General features: G+C 33.1%; 3 non-coding genes and 1 pseudogene across 3 annotated transcripts; 2 read left to right on the forward strand and 2 right to left on the reverse strand.

Annotated features, from left to right (window-relative positions):
* Nucleotides 1–139: 139 nt before the first annotated feature.
* On the forward strand, nucleotides 140–1,409 carry LOC128288749 (ribulose bisphosphate carboxylase large chain-like; annotated as a pseudogene).
* An 8,146-nt stretch (nucleotides 1,410–9,555) lies between these two features.
* Nucleotides 9,556–9,629, forward strand: TRNAF-GAA (transfer RNA phenylalanine (anticodon GAA)). The gene has a single exon. It is a non-coding gene; the product is annotated as a tRNA-Phe (tRNA).
* Nucleotides 9,630–12,484: 2,855 nt separating this feature from the next.
* TRNAW-CCA (transfer RNA tryptophan (anticodon CCA)) lies at nucleotides 12,485–12,558 on the reverse strand. Its single transcript has one exon. It is a non-coding gene; the product is annotated as a tRNA-Trp (tRNA).
* Nucleotides 12,559–12,727: 169 nt separating this feature from the next.
* TRNAP-UGG (transfer RNA proline (anticodon UGG)) lies at nucleotides 12,728–12,801 on the reverse strand. Its single transcript has one exon. It is a non-coding gene; the product is annotated as a tRNA-Pro (tRNA).
* Nucleotides 12,802–15,497: the final 2,696 nt, after the last annotated feature.

Below are 15,497 nucleotides of genomic sequence, written 5' to 3' on the forward strand. Positions count from 1 at the left end.
TTTTGATTCAAAAAAAGTAAAGAATTATAAACTTGAAAAACACGGATCAGGTTGCGCCATACATATGAAAAGAATATAGAATAATGATGTATTTGGCGAATCAAATACCATGGTCTAATAAAGAACCTTTCAGTTCGTTGATAATTTTTGAAAGATTTCTTCGAAAAGGTTTCATTAACTCCTCATTTATATCGAGTAGACCTTGTTGTTGCGAGAATTCTTAATTCATGAGTTGTAGGGAGGACTTATGTCACCACAAACAGAGACTAAAGCAAGTGTTGGATTCAAAGCTGGTGTTAAAGAGTATAAATTGACTTATTATACTCCTGAATATGAAGTCAAAGATACTGATATCTTGGCAGCCTTCCGAGTAACTCCTCAGCCGGAGTTCCGCCTGAGGAAGCAGGGGCCGCGGTAGCTGCTGAATCTTCTACTGGTACATGGACAACCGTGTGGACCGATGGGCTTACCAGCCTTGATCGTTACAAGGGCGATGCTACGACATTGAGCCCGTTCCTGGAAAGAAGATCAATATATATGTTATGCTTACCCTTTAGACCTTTTTGAAGAAGGTTCTGTTACTAACATGTTTACTTCCATTGTGGGTAATGTATTTGGGTTCAAAGCCCTGCGCGCTCTACGTCTAGAGGATCTGCAGAGTCCCTACTGCTTATATTAAAACTTTCCAAGGCCCGCCTCATGGCATCCAGGTTGAAAGAGATAAATTGAACAAGTATGGTCGCCCCTATTAGGATGTACTATTAAACCTAAATTGGGGTTATCCGCTAAGAACTACGGTGAGCAGTTTATGAATGTCTACGTGGCGGGCTTGATTTTACCAAAGATGATGAGAATGTGAACTCCCAACCATTTATGCGCTGGAGAGACCGTTTCTTATTTTGTGCCGAAGCAATTTTTAAATCACAGGCTGAAACAGGTGAAATCAAGGGCATTACTTGAATACTACTGCAGGTACATGTGAAGAAATGATCAAAGGGCCGTGTGTGCTAGAGAATTGGAGTTCTATCATGTGCGACTACTTAACAGGTGGGTTCACCGCAAATACTAAGCTTGAGCTCATTATTGCCGAGATAATGGTCTACTTCTTCATCCATCGCGCAATGCACGCAGTTATTGATGAACAGAAGAATCATGGTATGCACTTTCGTGTACTAGCTAAAGCTTTACGTATGTCTGGTGGAATCATATTCACGCTGGTACAGTAGTAGAGTAAACTTGAGAGGAGAAGGACATAACTTTGGGCTTTGTTGATTTACTACGTGATGATTTTATTGAAAAGATCGAACCGTGGTATTTATTTCATCAAGATTGGGTTTCTATGCAGGTGTTCTGCCCGTAGCTTCGGGGGTATTCACGTTTGGCATATGCCTGCTTTGACCTTACCATAAAAATGGCTGCATGCGCAGCGACACTATCAGAAATCACCAATCCACATGTGATGTGAACAATGACAGTTGTGTACCATAGTCAGTAGCTAGATATGGATAAGGGGCATGGAATACATATGTGAGCTACAACAATGGTTAAAAGAGCTACTACATAGCTAAGTTAAGAGATAATTGAGCATGCCATGATGTTGTAGAAGTTCCTATAGTCCTTTATGCCCTTGGCCTGTAAATGGACCTTTATGAGCCTCTAAAATATCTTTTAGGCTATGCCCAATGCCCCAGTTGGTCTTATACATGTGACCCGCTATTAGGAAAAGTAATAGCTAAATGATGGTGTGCAATATCAGTCAACCATAGACCCCAGTCACTGGATCTAATCCTCCACATAAAAGAAATTCCGCATATTTGACCAATTCAAGGTAAAAAATGGGGTTGCTCCTCAGCAAAACTGGGATAAAGTTGAGCCAAAGATCACGATTCAAGATAAATTCATGGGAAGTGGGATCTCTAGGGTCTACTCAGCATTTAGAAATTGGTTTATCGGTAAAGATACATGTGATGCCCCGCTTAAGAAAGGGACCCAAGTCCCAGTAGCCTGCTAAATGGTGATTCAACATAGATTCTACATCTTGGAACCAAGCCAATTTTAGGGCCGCTTTGTGATAATGGAACCAACAACCCAAAAAAGCATTAAGGCCAAGACCACCGATTGCGGTACAATAGAGTTGTAATTCACTAGTTATTCAGATGCTCGCCAAATCTGAAAAAGCGAAAGTTATTGTATTCCTCGAAACCCCCACCCACATCGCCATTCAAGATTTCTTGGCCCACTATTAGCCAAACCACTGGGCGCTAGGTCCAATGTGAGTAGGATCGCTGAGCCATGCTTCATAATTGGAAAAACGAGCACCGTGGAAATACATGCCGCTCAGCCAAGAAAGATGATGGAGAGTTGGCCGAAATGGGCACTAAATATGAAGATCTCCCAAATCACTGGTATGGCTATCGAAATCGTGAGCATCGGCATATGAGTTCAGATCCAAGTGGTAGTATCAGGTCCATAGCTGTTGTTCTTGAAAATGGCCGGCCTAGCCCATTCCTCGAAAAGTTTTTACAGGATCCCTATCTACCAAAATTTTGCACTTCTGGTTCCGGCGAACGAATAATCATTGAGTCCTCCTCTTTCCGGACAACACAACAGACCCGCCAACGTCAGTAATGGTAACCTATGAGGGCATAATTGGTTTCTTTCTCTTCTATCTCTCTCATCTATCTATCTATTTTTTATCTATCTATTTTTTCTTTAGTTATTCACTAGAGCAATTATGATCTGAAGTCGATCGGGGCAAGTGTTCGGATCTATTATGTATATCCATGAGGCGCTCAACGGACCTTTTAATCTTATAAAACCTTTTCCGGACTTTACTTACATTGGTACAAAACCCATTTTTTGTGCAACCGGTGTATGTATTCATATCTCAATTAGAAGTTCCGAGGTGGAGTTTTTTGTCTTACATAGATAGAACAAACAATATTACTCTATCCCAAATCACGTGCATTCATTACTACAGGATACTCCAGTATCGATAGTTAGTCATTTGAGGGGTTTTATTAGTTTTAGTTTTGAAATAGAAGCAGAAAATATATATATTATATATATATATTTATTTTGCTATATCCGTATATTACTTATCCTTACGAAATATCAAACGAAATAGAACGATTTGAGAAAGGATATAATGAAATTCTTTGATTGGTTTTCCCAAGAGAAAATGCTCCGTTTTATTTGACCATGGGTCCAACAAACCAACCAACACATTTTCATTCAATTAAATTAATATTTTTACTATTTAATTTAATAGTCAAATTGACTAGAAAATCGAATTTAATAATTTAAATAGTACGTAATTTATTTAATTAAATTAAATATTAAATAAATGGATTTAATAGAAATTAAATAAAATAAATTAAATAGAATTCTCTAATTTCTAATTCAATTTCGAATCCTAAAACTAAAATAATAATAAATAAACAGAGCTCTTGTTCTTATTCAAGAAACGCCGCGTGATCTTTAACCAATTCTGCGCTTCAATATAATTACCAGGAGTAAGCGCTATAGCCTGTTTCCAATACTCAGCGGCCAGTCGAACCAAGCCTCCGCTATTTCAGAATCCCCCTGTCAATGGCCTGTTCTCCCCGGTCGAAATAGGCAGTTCAATTCCTTCCTTAGAACCGTACTTGAGGTTTCTACCTCCTCATACGCTCGGCAGTCAATTCTTTTGGTATCCATTTTTACCCTACCATATATCCAATTGAATGGATTCTCATAGATCTATTGATTTGTCTCAGGTTAAAAAGGGGTTAATTATGAGTTTCAAACTCTAATTTGGATTAAATTAATAATAAGTTTATCTTTTCTCCACCTTCAGAAAAATAAAGCATAGGCATTTCAGGGCTGTCGTCCGTTAGATTTTCTGAAGGTAACTATCTCAGTTTCATATCATATAGAAATTTATATAGAATCCTTGAAAAGACTTCTTCCTCATAAAAAAAGACTTACTGTCTTTGGGATCTGATGCTACACGCTGCTCAATAACTTGGGATCGGCTCTATTATAATCGTTCTAATTTTATCTCATATCATGACATAAATAAGCAGTTCTTTTATTATTATCGGCTCAAAACCTCGCTAATTGATCTTTACGGTGCTTCCTCTATCAATTAGATCTTTATCCATAGAATAAGTATCTAGGCATATATATTTCTTCATATTTCGACTTCTATGAAGTTTCTTTTTTGTTACAGCTGATAAAATCGTTTTTGGACGATGCAATATGTAGAAAGCCTATTTTTTCTAGTATTTTATTTACTAGCGTGTTTATTTACTAGCTTTATTTTAAGCGTATTTGCTCTTTCTTTCCTTTTTATTTCTATAGTGGAGATAGTCGCACGTAATGACAGATCACAGCCATATTATTAAAAGCTTGTGGTAAGAACGGGTTTCGTTCTAGTGCTCGAAAATAATATTCTAAGCTTTTGTATGCTCTCCATTACTTGTGTGGATAAGGCCTATGTTATATAATATATAACTTCGATCATAGGGATCAATTTCTAGTCGCATAGCTTCATAATAATTCTGTAAGGCCTCACATAATTCCTTCAGTTGAGCCGACATCCGTTACGAGTCATCATTCGATTCAAAAGAATTCTCCGTTCCAAAACCATACGAGATTTCACCTCATACGGCTCCTCCTTTATGTGCATAATGAGAATAATCATGGAATTAAAAAAAAGGTCGATATTGTCATTATGAACTGAGCAGGGCTAATGTTTTACAAAATCTCTATTAACCCTCTTGCAAAGATCTTTTCTTACCATCAAGCGTGTTCGTACTAGATAAAAAAGTAAACTCAACAATTTCTTTGTTCTCAACGCTCCTTAATTTCCAGAAATTAGTCACTTCAACAATCTTCGATGGTTATATGGGTATCAAAGTACGAACAAGATGGATGTTTGTTGTCCCAACCATTTCTCTTAGTTCGATCCCGATAAAGAGGGAATCATTAATAAACAAGTTTTCGTGTTGTTGATTCCGTCTTCTTCCTCTATACCGCCTATTGAATTTGCCCTAGTGTAGTAGGGTTGACCACAATACAGACCCATAGGTGTAACCTTTCGCTCAATACTCGATCAACAATTGAAGCATCTGAGAGTTGCATTAATCAGGGATACGACAGAAGAATTGCTTTGTTATAAACTACCTTCAACAAGCGTAGATTTCTTTTTTGTTTTTCAATAGCCTTTTTCTATTCTGAATAATGTGTCTTTCCTAAGACTGAGAGTGGTAAAGTAAATAAAAAAAGTAAATAATAAATAAAGAATAAAGAGAATAAATAAAATATATATATAATAATAAAATCGCACCATCTCTGTAATAAGTAAATGCCTCTTTTCTCCTGAAGTTGTCGAATTATTCGTAATAAGATATTGGCTACAATTGAAAAGGTCTTATCAATAAAATTTCCATTTATCTGCGATCTAGGCATAGGTAGCAATCCATTCTATAACTCTTTTCATTACCCCTCGTGAGAAAATAAATGATCTCACAAACAAAGGAAGTGTACAATACGAAATAACATAAGTAGACCCATTCCATTTTTAAAATTCTTCAGGCGGAGCTAAAGAAAAGTGATAAAAAAAAGTGATGAAAGTTTTCTATTTTTATAGCAAGTTTCCTAGTTAAATTGATATTGTTCATTTATCGAACAATCTAATATAATAACTCGCTATTCGCTCAGGGTATCGGCCATAATAATTATGTAGGAGATGGCCGAGTGGTTCAAGCGTAACATGGAACTGCTATAGACTCTTGTTTACCGAGGTTCGAATCCCTCTCTTTCCGCACCTTCACCCTAATTCGCCAATGTAACTGACTACAATGTATCAAATAAGAACATATACTAAAGTTAGACCCTTCTTTGGTTCTATTTAATTCCTTTTAATATGGAATACGTAAAATAGCATACAGGGATGAAAATCTCCTTACATATCTATCATACATGAATAGGAGAAAATCTCCGAATCAAACCCATTCCCTGTCTTCCTTTACTTAACCTTAACTCAGGTGAAAGGGCAGAACCCTTGTTGTTATTTTAGTTAGGTTTAAGTCTGCAGAATAATATTCTACGACAAACAATTCATTTATTTCAAACCAACCCATTTCTATCTATTATTTGATTGACTAATCCTTTATATTGTAATGTGTGAAAGGTCAAATGTTTTGGTAATTCCTCATTGGTGGATGAATCAGATAATTTTGAATCAGAGTTCTAGATTTTGTTCATCCTCGCTGAAATAATATCTCAGGGTTTGCAGCGATAACTTGGTATATCTACTGTACGCCCATTAACTAAAATATGTCTATGGTTAACTAATTGACGGGCTTGAGGAATAGTCGAAGCCATACCCAATCGAAAAGGATGTTATCAACCGCATTTCAAGTAATTGTAGTAAACCTGACCTATTGACCCTTTGGCTTTTCTGGCAATACGAACGTATTTAAGTAATTGTCGTTCTGTAAAGGCCATAATGAAAACGCAATTTTGTTTTTCTTCTAAACAATACGGTATTGAGATTTTTACCGGGGCGCGATTGGTTTCTAAGATCGCTTCCGGCTCTAGACCTTTACTAGTTAGTCGGTAAAGCCCCCAGACGGCGTATTTTTTGAAACGAGGCCCTCAGTAACGTGACATAAGGACTCCTTATTAATTTGAATTTTATTGAAATTTCATAAACCGAAATTAAAACTGAACTAAATGAAATAGAAATCGACTGAAGGATTGTACTACAAATATTAATGAGATGAATTGGATCAATATCCATACTTTTACTTTTTGTTTTTTTTGTATTGTATATAATGTATAAAAAATAGAAATAAATATATATAATATATAAAATAATATTAATATATAAATATAAAAATATATAAATATTTAGATATAAAATATTTAGAATATATATAATAAAATAGATATAATATATAAATAAATTGAATATAATATTAAATAGATAAATAAATTAAACCAAAAAGGTTCCTTTTTTCTTGATTTATTCAAAGATCTAACTCCTCAAATTGATCCCTAATTGGAAGTTTCGACGAGATAATAAACAGATTGTTGACCTTTGGAAGAATTGGAAAGAAAAGGGAAAAGCTTTTCACTGTTTGTTCTTTGATTTCAAAAAACATTCTAAATTATGTAAAAAGGCAAAAAGCAAACAAATAGGGAAGCTATCGGAATCGAACAATGACCATCGCATTACAAATGCGATGCTCTAACCTCTGAGCTAAGCAGGCTCAAATAATAGAAATTTGGTATCCATAGGATTCAGCAAACTATTAGATCTTATCTATTAACTATCTATTAGTTATTCATAATTAATATGAATTATTAATATGAATTAGAGACTCAATTTAGAAAAACTAAATTTTTCTAATTTTTAATGCCATACTTAATATAAACTTAATATAAATATAACATATTTAATATAATAATGGTAGATTCAATCTAATATTCAAGCTAATGTTGATAGAATCTAATAATTCGATTTAAATTAAAATTTTATATATATTTATTATTTATCTATATATTTATATATTTAATATATTTAATATCTTTTTATATCTTAGTTATATTTCTTTTATATTAATATAGTAATATTACTAATATTACTGACTCATTTTATTTTCTAGTTTATTTTATATTTTGATATATTTTACATCTAAATTATATAGAAATAGAAAATTTTTATATAGATTTCATTTAATCGATCGATTTAATAATTTAATCTAGATTAAATTTATTTCTATTTAGTTAGAGTTCTAAATAGAGATAAAGAGTCAAATCTTTTATGCAGTTATATATTTTATGATTATATAAATGAAACGTTATAAGTCTAGATAATTAGAATGAAACTCTTTTTAGACTCAAAAAATTTGAATTATCTTCGAATTCGAAATAGAAATGAATGGAATAATTAGTTCTAGTTATTAAATAGAAATAATTAGTTCTAGCTATTATACTATAAAAAATAATTAATTTCATTTTCATTTTAATAATGAATAAATTCAATTTTCATTTTATTTTTTAGTTATTATGGTTATATAGGATAGTCTAATAATAAGAATAAAAATGAAATTAAAGAAAAAAGATGCAACCCATAGAAATGAAATCCAGATCATAATGAGACTCCTTTCTTTTGTTTTCATTCATAAAGACAGAAGCTAAGACGAAAAAATCGACCTTCAGTATTCCACCAAATTGCCTGAGAAAACTGAGAGTAAGAGGACATATATATGTTATGAAATACCCATCTATATTGAATTGCGAATATGATAAAATATTTTGGACCAAATAAAAATTAATATGGGTCTCCGATAGAGACGAAAAACGGATAAACAAACAAGAAAATGAGTAAAGACCCTTCGATATAAGAATCTGTATCTATAAAAGAAAGCAAAATAAATAAACGAAAGAAAAATAAACAAATGAAAGAAAGGGGAAAAGGAGGAGAAAGGGAAGGAGGGCATCCTAATGAGATCTAATCTCAAGACACAAAGGGATATGGCGAAATTGGTAGACGCTACGGACTTAATTGGATTGAGCCTTGGTATGAAAACCTACTAAGTGATAACTTTCAAATTCAGAAAACCCTGGAATGAAAAATGGGCAATCCTGAGCCAAATCCTATTATTTTATTATTTTACGAAAATAAACATGAACAAAGGTTCAGCAAGCGAAATAAGAAAAAAGGAAAGGATAGGTGCAGAGACTCAATGGACTATTCTAACAAATGGGGTTGACTGTTGGTAAAGGAATCCTTATATCGAATATCGAAACTCTAGAAAGGATGCAAAGATATACCTATTTTTTTATAGGTATACTAATGAAAAACTATCTCAAAAAGACGAACCAGTGTATTTTTTTTATTTCTATTATGCAATATCAATTTATATTTATATGAAAATATGAAAAATAAAAGAATTGTTGTGAATCGATTCCAAGTTGAAGAAAGAATCGATAGAATAGTCATTAATCAAATCATTCACTCCATAGTCTGATAAATCTTTTGAAAAACTGATTAATCGGACGAGAATAAAATAAGTCCCGTTCTGTCAATATCAATACCGACAACAATAGAAATTTATAGTAAGAGGAAAATCCGTCGACTTTAAAAATCGTGAGGTTCAAGTCCTCTATCCCAACCCCAAAAGCCCGTTTGCTGTCTATTTATTTTATCCTACCCTTTTTGTTAGTGGTTCAAAGTTCCTCATGTTTCTCATTCATCTATTCTTTGCCGTTTTAAAGCGTATCCTAGCATAGCAAATTTTGTTCTCTTATCACAAATCTTGTGATATAGTGTGATGTGATATATATATATGATATACGTAGAAATCTCTTGAGCAAGGAATACCTATTTGAATGATTCATAATACATATGATTACTCATTAAATTTACAAAGTCTTCCTTTTGAAGATCAAGAAATTCCTGTTCGAGACTTTTAATTTAATACTTTTCGTTTTTTGTTTTCATTTTAATTGACATAGACCCAAGTCATCTAGTATTATGAGGATAATGCGTCGGTAATGGTCAGGATAGCTCAGTTGGTAGAGAGCAGAGGACTGAAAATCCTCGTGTCACCAGTTCAAATCTGGTTCTGGCATATGATTAATTTGTATGAGTATCTACTCTACAAATTAATTGATATGGATCGACATAATACATACTTATCTAGCTAGGTATCTGAGAGTAAACCCTCTCTTTATTTATTTTATTTTGTATTTTCTCTTTTTAAAATGAGCAAAGAGTCTATTCTAATGTGTCTATTATAATGTAGTAAGACAAATTTGCTTATCTTTCCTCTTCTTTTTATTTGTTCACACTGCGGCTTCTCACATTCAAAAGAATGGTAATACTTCATACATATTTAATTAAAAGATTAAAATAAAAATAGTTGGTTGAAAGGCCCAACAAAAGTCAGGTCTAGAGGAGTTCAAGGATAGAAATAACCAAGACTCATCTCAGCTACAGTACAAATAGAAGCCGATCCTTTCATTTATTTCTTTGTATTCTCTTTCATATTCCATTTCTTCATTCCTTCTATGACTCTCTAGAGTTCATCTAAGTGATGTGCGCGATACAAGTTCACGGTACAGAACCCTTGTTGTTCATCCTATTGTCTCGCTCGTCCGAAATAAAATAAATATAAATAAAAAGTCTCTTCAAAAATCGAATGATTGTCTTTTATTTCTTTTTATTTATTAGCCTATCCATAAGAATACGAATGAAACCTCAATTCCTCTTTTGAGCTAGAAGAGAATTACAAATATTCCTTGAATATTCAAGTTGTAATTAGTTTCTTATCATTCAATGAGCGTCTTGTATTTCATAAAAATTGGGGCAATGTAATCCTTACGTAAAGGCCACCTATCCAACTTTCGGGCATTAAGATACGTTTCAGTCGTGGATGATTTTCATAGAGATTCCCAACATGTCATAAGATTCTCGTTCTTGAAAATCCGAACTTTTCCAAACCCAGAAAACAGACGGAATTCTAGGGTTACTCCTTGGAGCAAATACTTTTATACATACCTCTTCCGGTTGATCTACACCATACTCTATTCTCGTAGATGATACACACTGGCTAACAGTCCGCCTGGTGCTACATCATAGGCACATTGGGAACGTAGATAATTGTAACCATATAAAATAACAGCGTGGAATGCCAATCCTCAGGCTTTATTTGTAAAGTCTCTATTCCTTAATCAAACCCAAAGATCTATGAACTAGCCCGTGTTTGACTAGCCAAACAGACAAACGACCCATCTATCTCTCCCCACTTTTCTTTTTATTTGTCATTTTATAAGATAAGTATTTCGCATTTATGATGAAATCGATTTATGAAGATTAATTCGTTGTCTGTTTCTGTAAAAAAAATCCTACCTAATTTACTAATTCGTGGAAGATAGTGAACCCTTGTGGTTGAAAAATGTTTCAGGAGGAATCTCTGAAGTAGATGGTGGTTGATAGAGCAATCCTTGATTATAATTTCCAGTACAGTACTGCAAACAAAAACTTGTGATTGGTAGTAAAACACCGATCCCCCTGTTGAGATCTAATTCGATCTTCATAGATTTCGCGAGATATTTTCTTACGAAGTTTTGTTATAGCATCTATAACCTCAGGTTTAGGGGACAGCCCGGCAAATAGACATCCACGGAATTAGCTTATCGACCCCCGAACAGTACTATAAGAAATACTGAACATCCCTCCTGTAATTGTACACGCCCATATAACATATTTAGGTTCGGGCATTTGTTCATATAATCTCACTAAAGAGGGCGCCATTTTCATTGTTACTGTTCCAGCTGTTAAAATTAGGTCTGCCTGTCTAGGACTCGATCTTGGTACCAGCCCATAACGATCAAAGTCGAAGCGTGAGCCTATTAATGAAGCAAATTCAATAAAGCAACAACTGGTACCATAAAGAAGCGGCCATAAACTGGAGTCTTGAAATTGAAAGATCATTTAATGTAGTTGAAATAACTGAATTTTGGGTTGTTCGATCAAGTGAGGAAATTCGATGGAATTCATACTCAATGTTATTATTATTTTGACTTTTTTTCTTTATTATCTGAATATTCAGGAACTAAGACCATTCAATGCTCCTTTGCATGCATAAACTGAACCAACAATTAGGATAAGCAAAAATGAAAGCTTCTATGAATACACACCCCAATACATCAAACTCATTGCCCATGGATAAAGAAAAATTTCATCAAAACAACAAAAACTAGAGCAAACATATAATAACGGATTCGAAATTGTAACAAGCATCGCCCATTGGTTCTATACCCGATTCATAACTAGAAAGTTTTCTGGACCCTTTCTAATCGGAGGCTAAAACTCCAGAAATTAGAAAAAATAGGAATAGCACTTGATATTATTAAAATATATCATATTCGTAAAAGCAAACATAGACGAACTCCTATGAATGTGAAAATAGATCGGATTAGTCGCTTCGACCAAATTCATTGTCAAGTCATCCGTTTTGTTTAGTCAAAACAACAATTCAGTTTGATCGAATCGTCCAGTTTCGTTTGTTTGCGGTGTTTCCATGTTGCGTTTTAAGATTTATTGATTGGAATTAATCCTATTTTATTTACATTCCACTTATTTCGATTTCATTTCGATATAGTACTAATTTGTATAATACTAGTATAAATATATATTTATACTATATATAGTATAATACTATACAAATCAAAACAAGTAATACTTTTCGTTTTCACTTCATTTCGGTTTTTCTAAATAAAAGGAATTCTAATATCTAACTAATATCTAATATTTATTAAATTTTAGAAATAAAAACTTTTAATTCGAAATTCTATTTATTCTAAATATAAATTCAAATTATAGATTTAGAATAAATAGAAATTTAATCCAAGGAGGTCAAATTCAATTGCTGTTCAATTTTTTTTCAGTTCGGTGTAATTTTCGACCTAACAAGAGCGGAATCGCGCTCTGTAGGATTTGAACCTACGACATTGGGTTTTGGAGACCCACGTTCTACCGAACTGAACTAAGAGCGCTTTCTTAATAAATAAGACTGTAAAAAAGGATTCTTTTATTTTATAACCCCAATACATCGCGCACAACTATACTATCATATATCATATATAATATGAAAACGATAGATTATGTATGTAATTTTAATCAATCTAAAACGACTCCTCGTTACTGCTCAAAGGAAGTAATAGGTAGGGATGACAGGATTTGAACCCGTGACATTTTGTACCCAAAACAAACGCGCTACCAAGCTGCGCTACATCCCTTTCAATTGGCCTACAATGTCATTGTAGAGAATCCTGTCTTGTTTTCCACACCTTATTTCATCTATTGATATACAAAACGGATCTTTCCATTTCCTCTTTTGGTCTCATATCATATAACAACCATATAATGAATAATAAATGAATATTTTTAGCAGGAATTCTCAGGCGGAAAGGGACCTATTTTGTTTTGCTGTTTTAAGAAAGGAAAATCTTATCTATCGAATCATTGTACATTTAAATTTGAATTTTGAATTAGGAATTCCGGGTACAAATAGACAAATCAAGTGGTCTTTAACCACACATACATGCGATTATATATGTATTACCATAATGTAATACGATAAAGAAGGAGGATTTTAAATGCGAGATCTAAAAACATATCTTTCCGTAGCACCGGTACTAAGTACTCTCTGGTTCGGTTCTTTAGCGGGTTTATTGATAGAGATCAATCGTTTCTTCCCGGATGCGTTAACATTCCCTTTTTTTTAATTCGAGTTATTGTCGCGGGACGGGGCGAAAAGATTAGATCGAGATACAATCAAATATCTGTGACTACTCTCCGCCCCCCTTTTTTAGTTTTTTAGAATTAGATAAGAATTAGATAAAATAAATAAGGAAGGTAGAACGAAAAAGTGGATTCAACCTCACCGAAACTCGGTTCAAGCTCCAATTAAATTACTAGTAGAGCGAAAAGAAATGTGGCTGGAACAACAGTATCCTACAAGATACTTAAAGAAAATACCGTACGGTGGTTTGATTCTAAATAGAGTTCGAAATCGTTGTATTACTTATTCTTATTATTTACTATAAATCTATATTGATTTACTATATTGATTGCAACAAAATCTTTCAAGATTTGGTTTGAGTTAACAACTTTTATTTCTTTTTTTTCATTCCTTTCTTCTTCGCTTTTGATCGGAAAATAGAAAAGTTGGGTGAATTAAAAACTCAAAGGAGGTTCATGGCCAAGAGTAAAGATGTCCGAGTAACGATTATTTTGGAATGTACCAGTTGTGTTCGAAACGGCGTTAATAAGGAATCAACAGGTATTTCCAGGTATATTACTCAAAAAATCGACACAATACATGATCGATTGGAATTGAAGAAATTCTGTCCTTATTGTTACAAACATACAATTCACGGGAGATAAAGAAATAAATCGAATCAAGTGCTCGTATGTCACCACTTCCCGAGAATATGAAAATATGACATTAGGTATATAATATATTAAGTATATAATTAGTTATATAACGCATATTTTCTTTCTATATTATTAATATTATTTATTTAAATATTATTAATATATTTTAATTTATATATATTTAAATTATATATTGAAATGATAAATAATAATAAAATAAACAATACAATAATAAAATAAACAAACCAAATCCTATTTATTATATTAATTCTATAATTTGAATTTTCAAAATAGGATTTTAGAAATAGAGATAGGGATAGGATTCTTTTAGAAATATTAGAAATAAGGAATAAAGAAATCATGGATAAATCCAAGCGACTCTTTCTTAAATCCAAGCGATCTTTTCGTAGGCGTTTGCCCCCGATCCAATCGGGGGATCGAATTGATTATAGAAACATGAGTTTAATTAGTCGATTTATTAGTGAACAAGGAAAAATATTATCTAGGCGAGTAAATAGATTGACCTTAAAACAACAACGATTAATTACTATTGCTATAAAACAAGCTCGTATTTTATCTTCGTTACCCTTTCTTAATAATGAGAAACAGTTTGAAAGAAGCGAGTCGACCACTAGAACTACTGCTCTTAGAACCAGAAATAAATAGGCTTACCCTTCAAAGAATCGAATCCGGTTGGGGAAGAAAAAAATATTTTTTTATTGAGCGTCTTCGCTCATCTTGTTTTGATGACCTTATCAGAATCAGAATTTTTATCATATTAATTTCTACTCTACCTTCCCGAGTTCATTCTCGAGGAACCCCATTTCATTTAAAGCATTTCGTTGGATTCCTTCCGATCTCCTTATTTTCTAATCTCGTTGGAAATCATATAAAGACAATTCCTATTTGAGATAGCTATTTGTGCAAGTATTTTACGATTCAGAAGCAACTGTTTCTTGTACAGATTGTGTATTAATCGACTATAACTATAGGATACCCCACCCCGAATTACTGCATTTATTCAGTGATCCACAAACGACGAAAATCCTTTTTTCCTATCTCTATCGATGAGCCGAAACCAAAGCTCTTATTCTTTGTTGAGTAATAGTTCGAGTAAGTCTTGAATGAGCCCCCGAAAGCTTGATGCAAATAAACTAATTTTTTTCGACGTCTACGAGCTATATATCCCCGTTTAATTCTGGTCATTGAATAAAAAAATTTTGATGAATAACTAATTCTTTCTTTCAGTTATTCTTTTCTAGTCTATTAATAACAAAACGGATTCTTCAATGTATAAAATAAAAATTCCAATGGCTTTTGCTACTCTAACCGTCCCGACCACGATTTTTCCTTTTTCTAGGCATTTCATTTCGCCTTGAAATAAGAAATTGTATTGATACTAGGTATCAAAAAAGCATATTAACTAAAATAAAGGAGTAAATAGAAATGGATAAATAAATAGTGGGTTCCATCGTTTCTGGTTACTTCTTAAACGGTGAGGTCCTCTCTATACACGGAGCTCATTCCTTCATTTAATTGGTAACTTGTACAGTTC

This window comes from Gossypium arboreum, unplaced genomic scaffold (assembly GCF_025698485.1).
Source record: "Gossypium arboreum isolate Shixiya-1 unplaced genomic scaffold, ASM2569848v2 Contig00272, whole genome shotgun sequence".
Classification (NCBI taxonomy): domain Eukaryota; kingdom Viridiplantae; phylum Streptophyta; class Magnoliopsida; order Malvales; family Malvaceae; genus Gossypium; species Gossypium arboreum.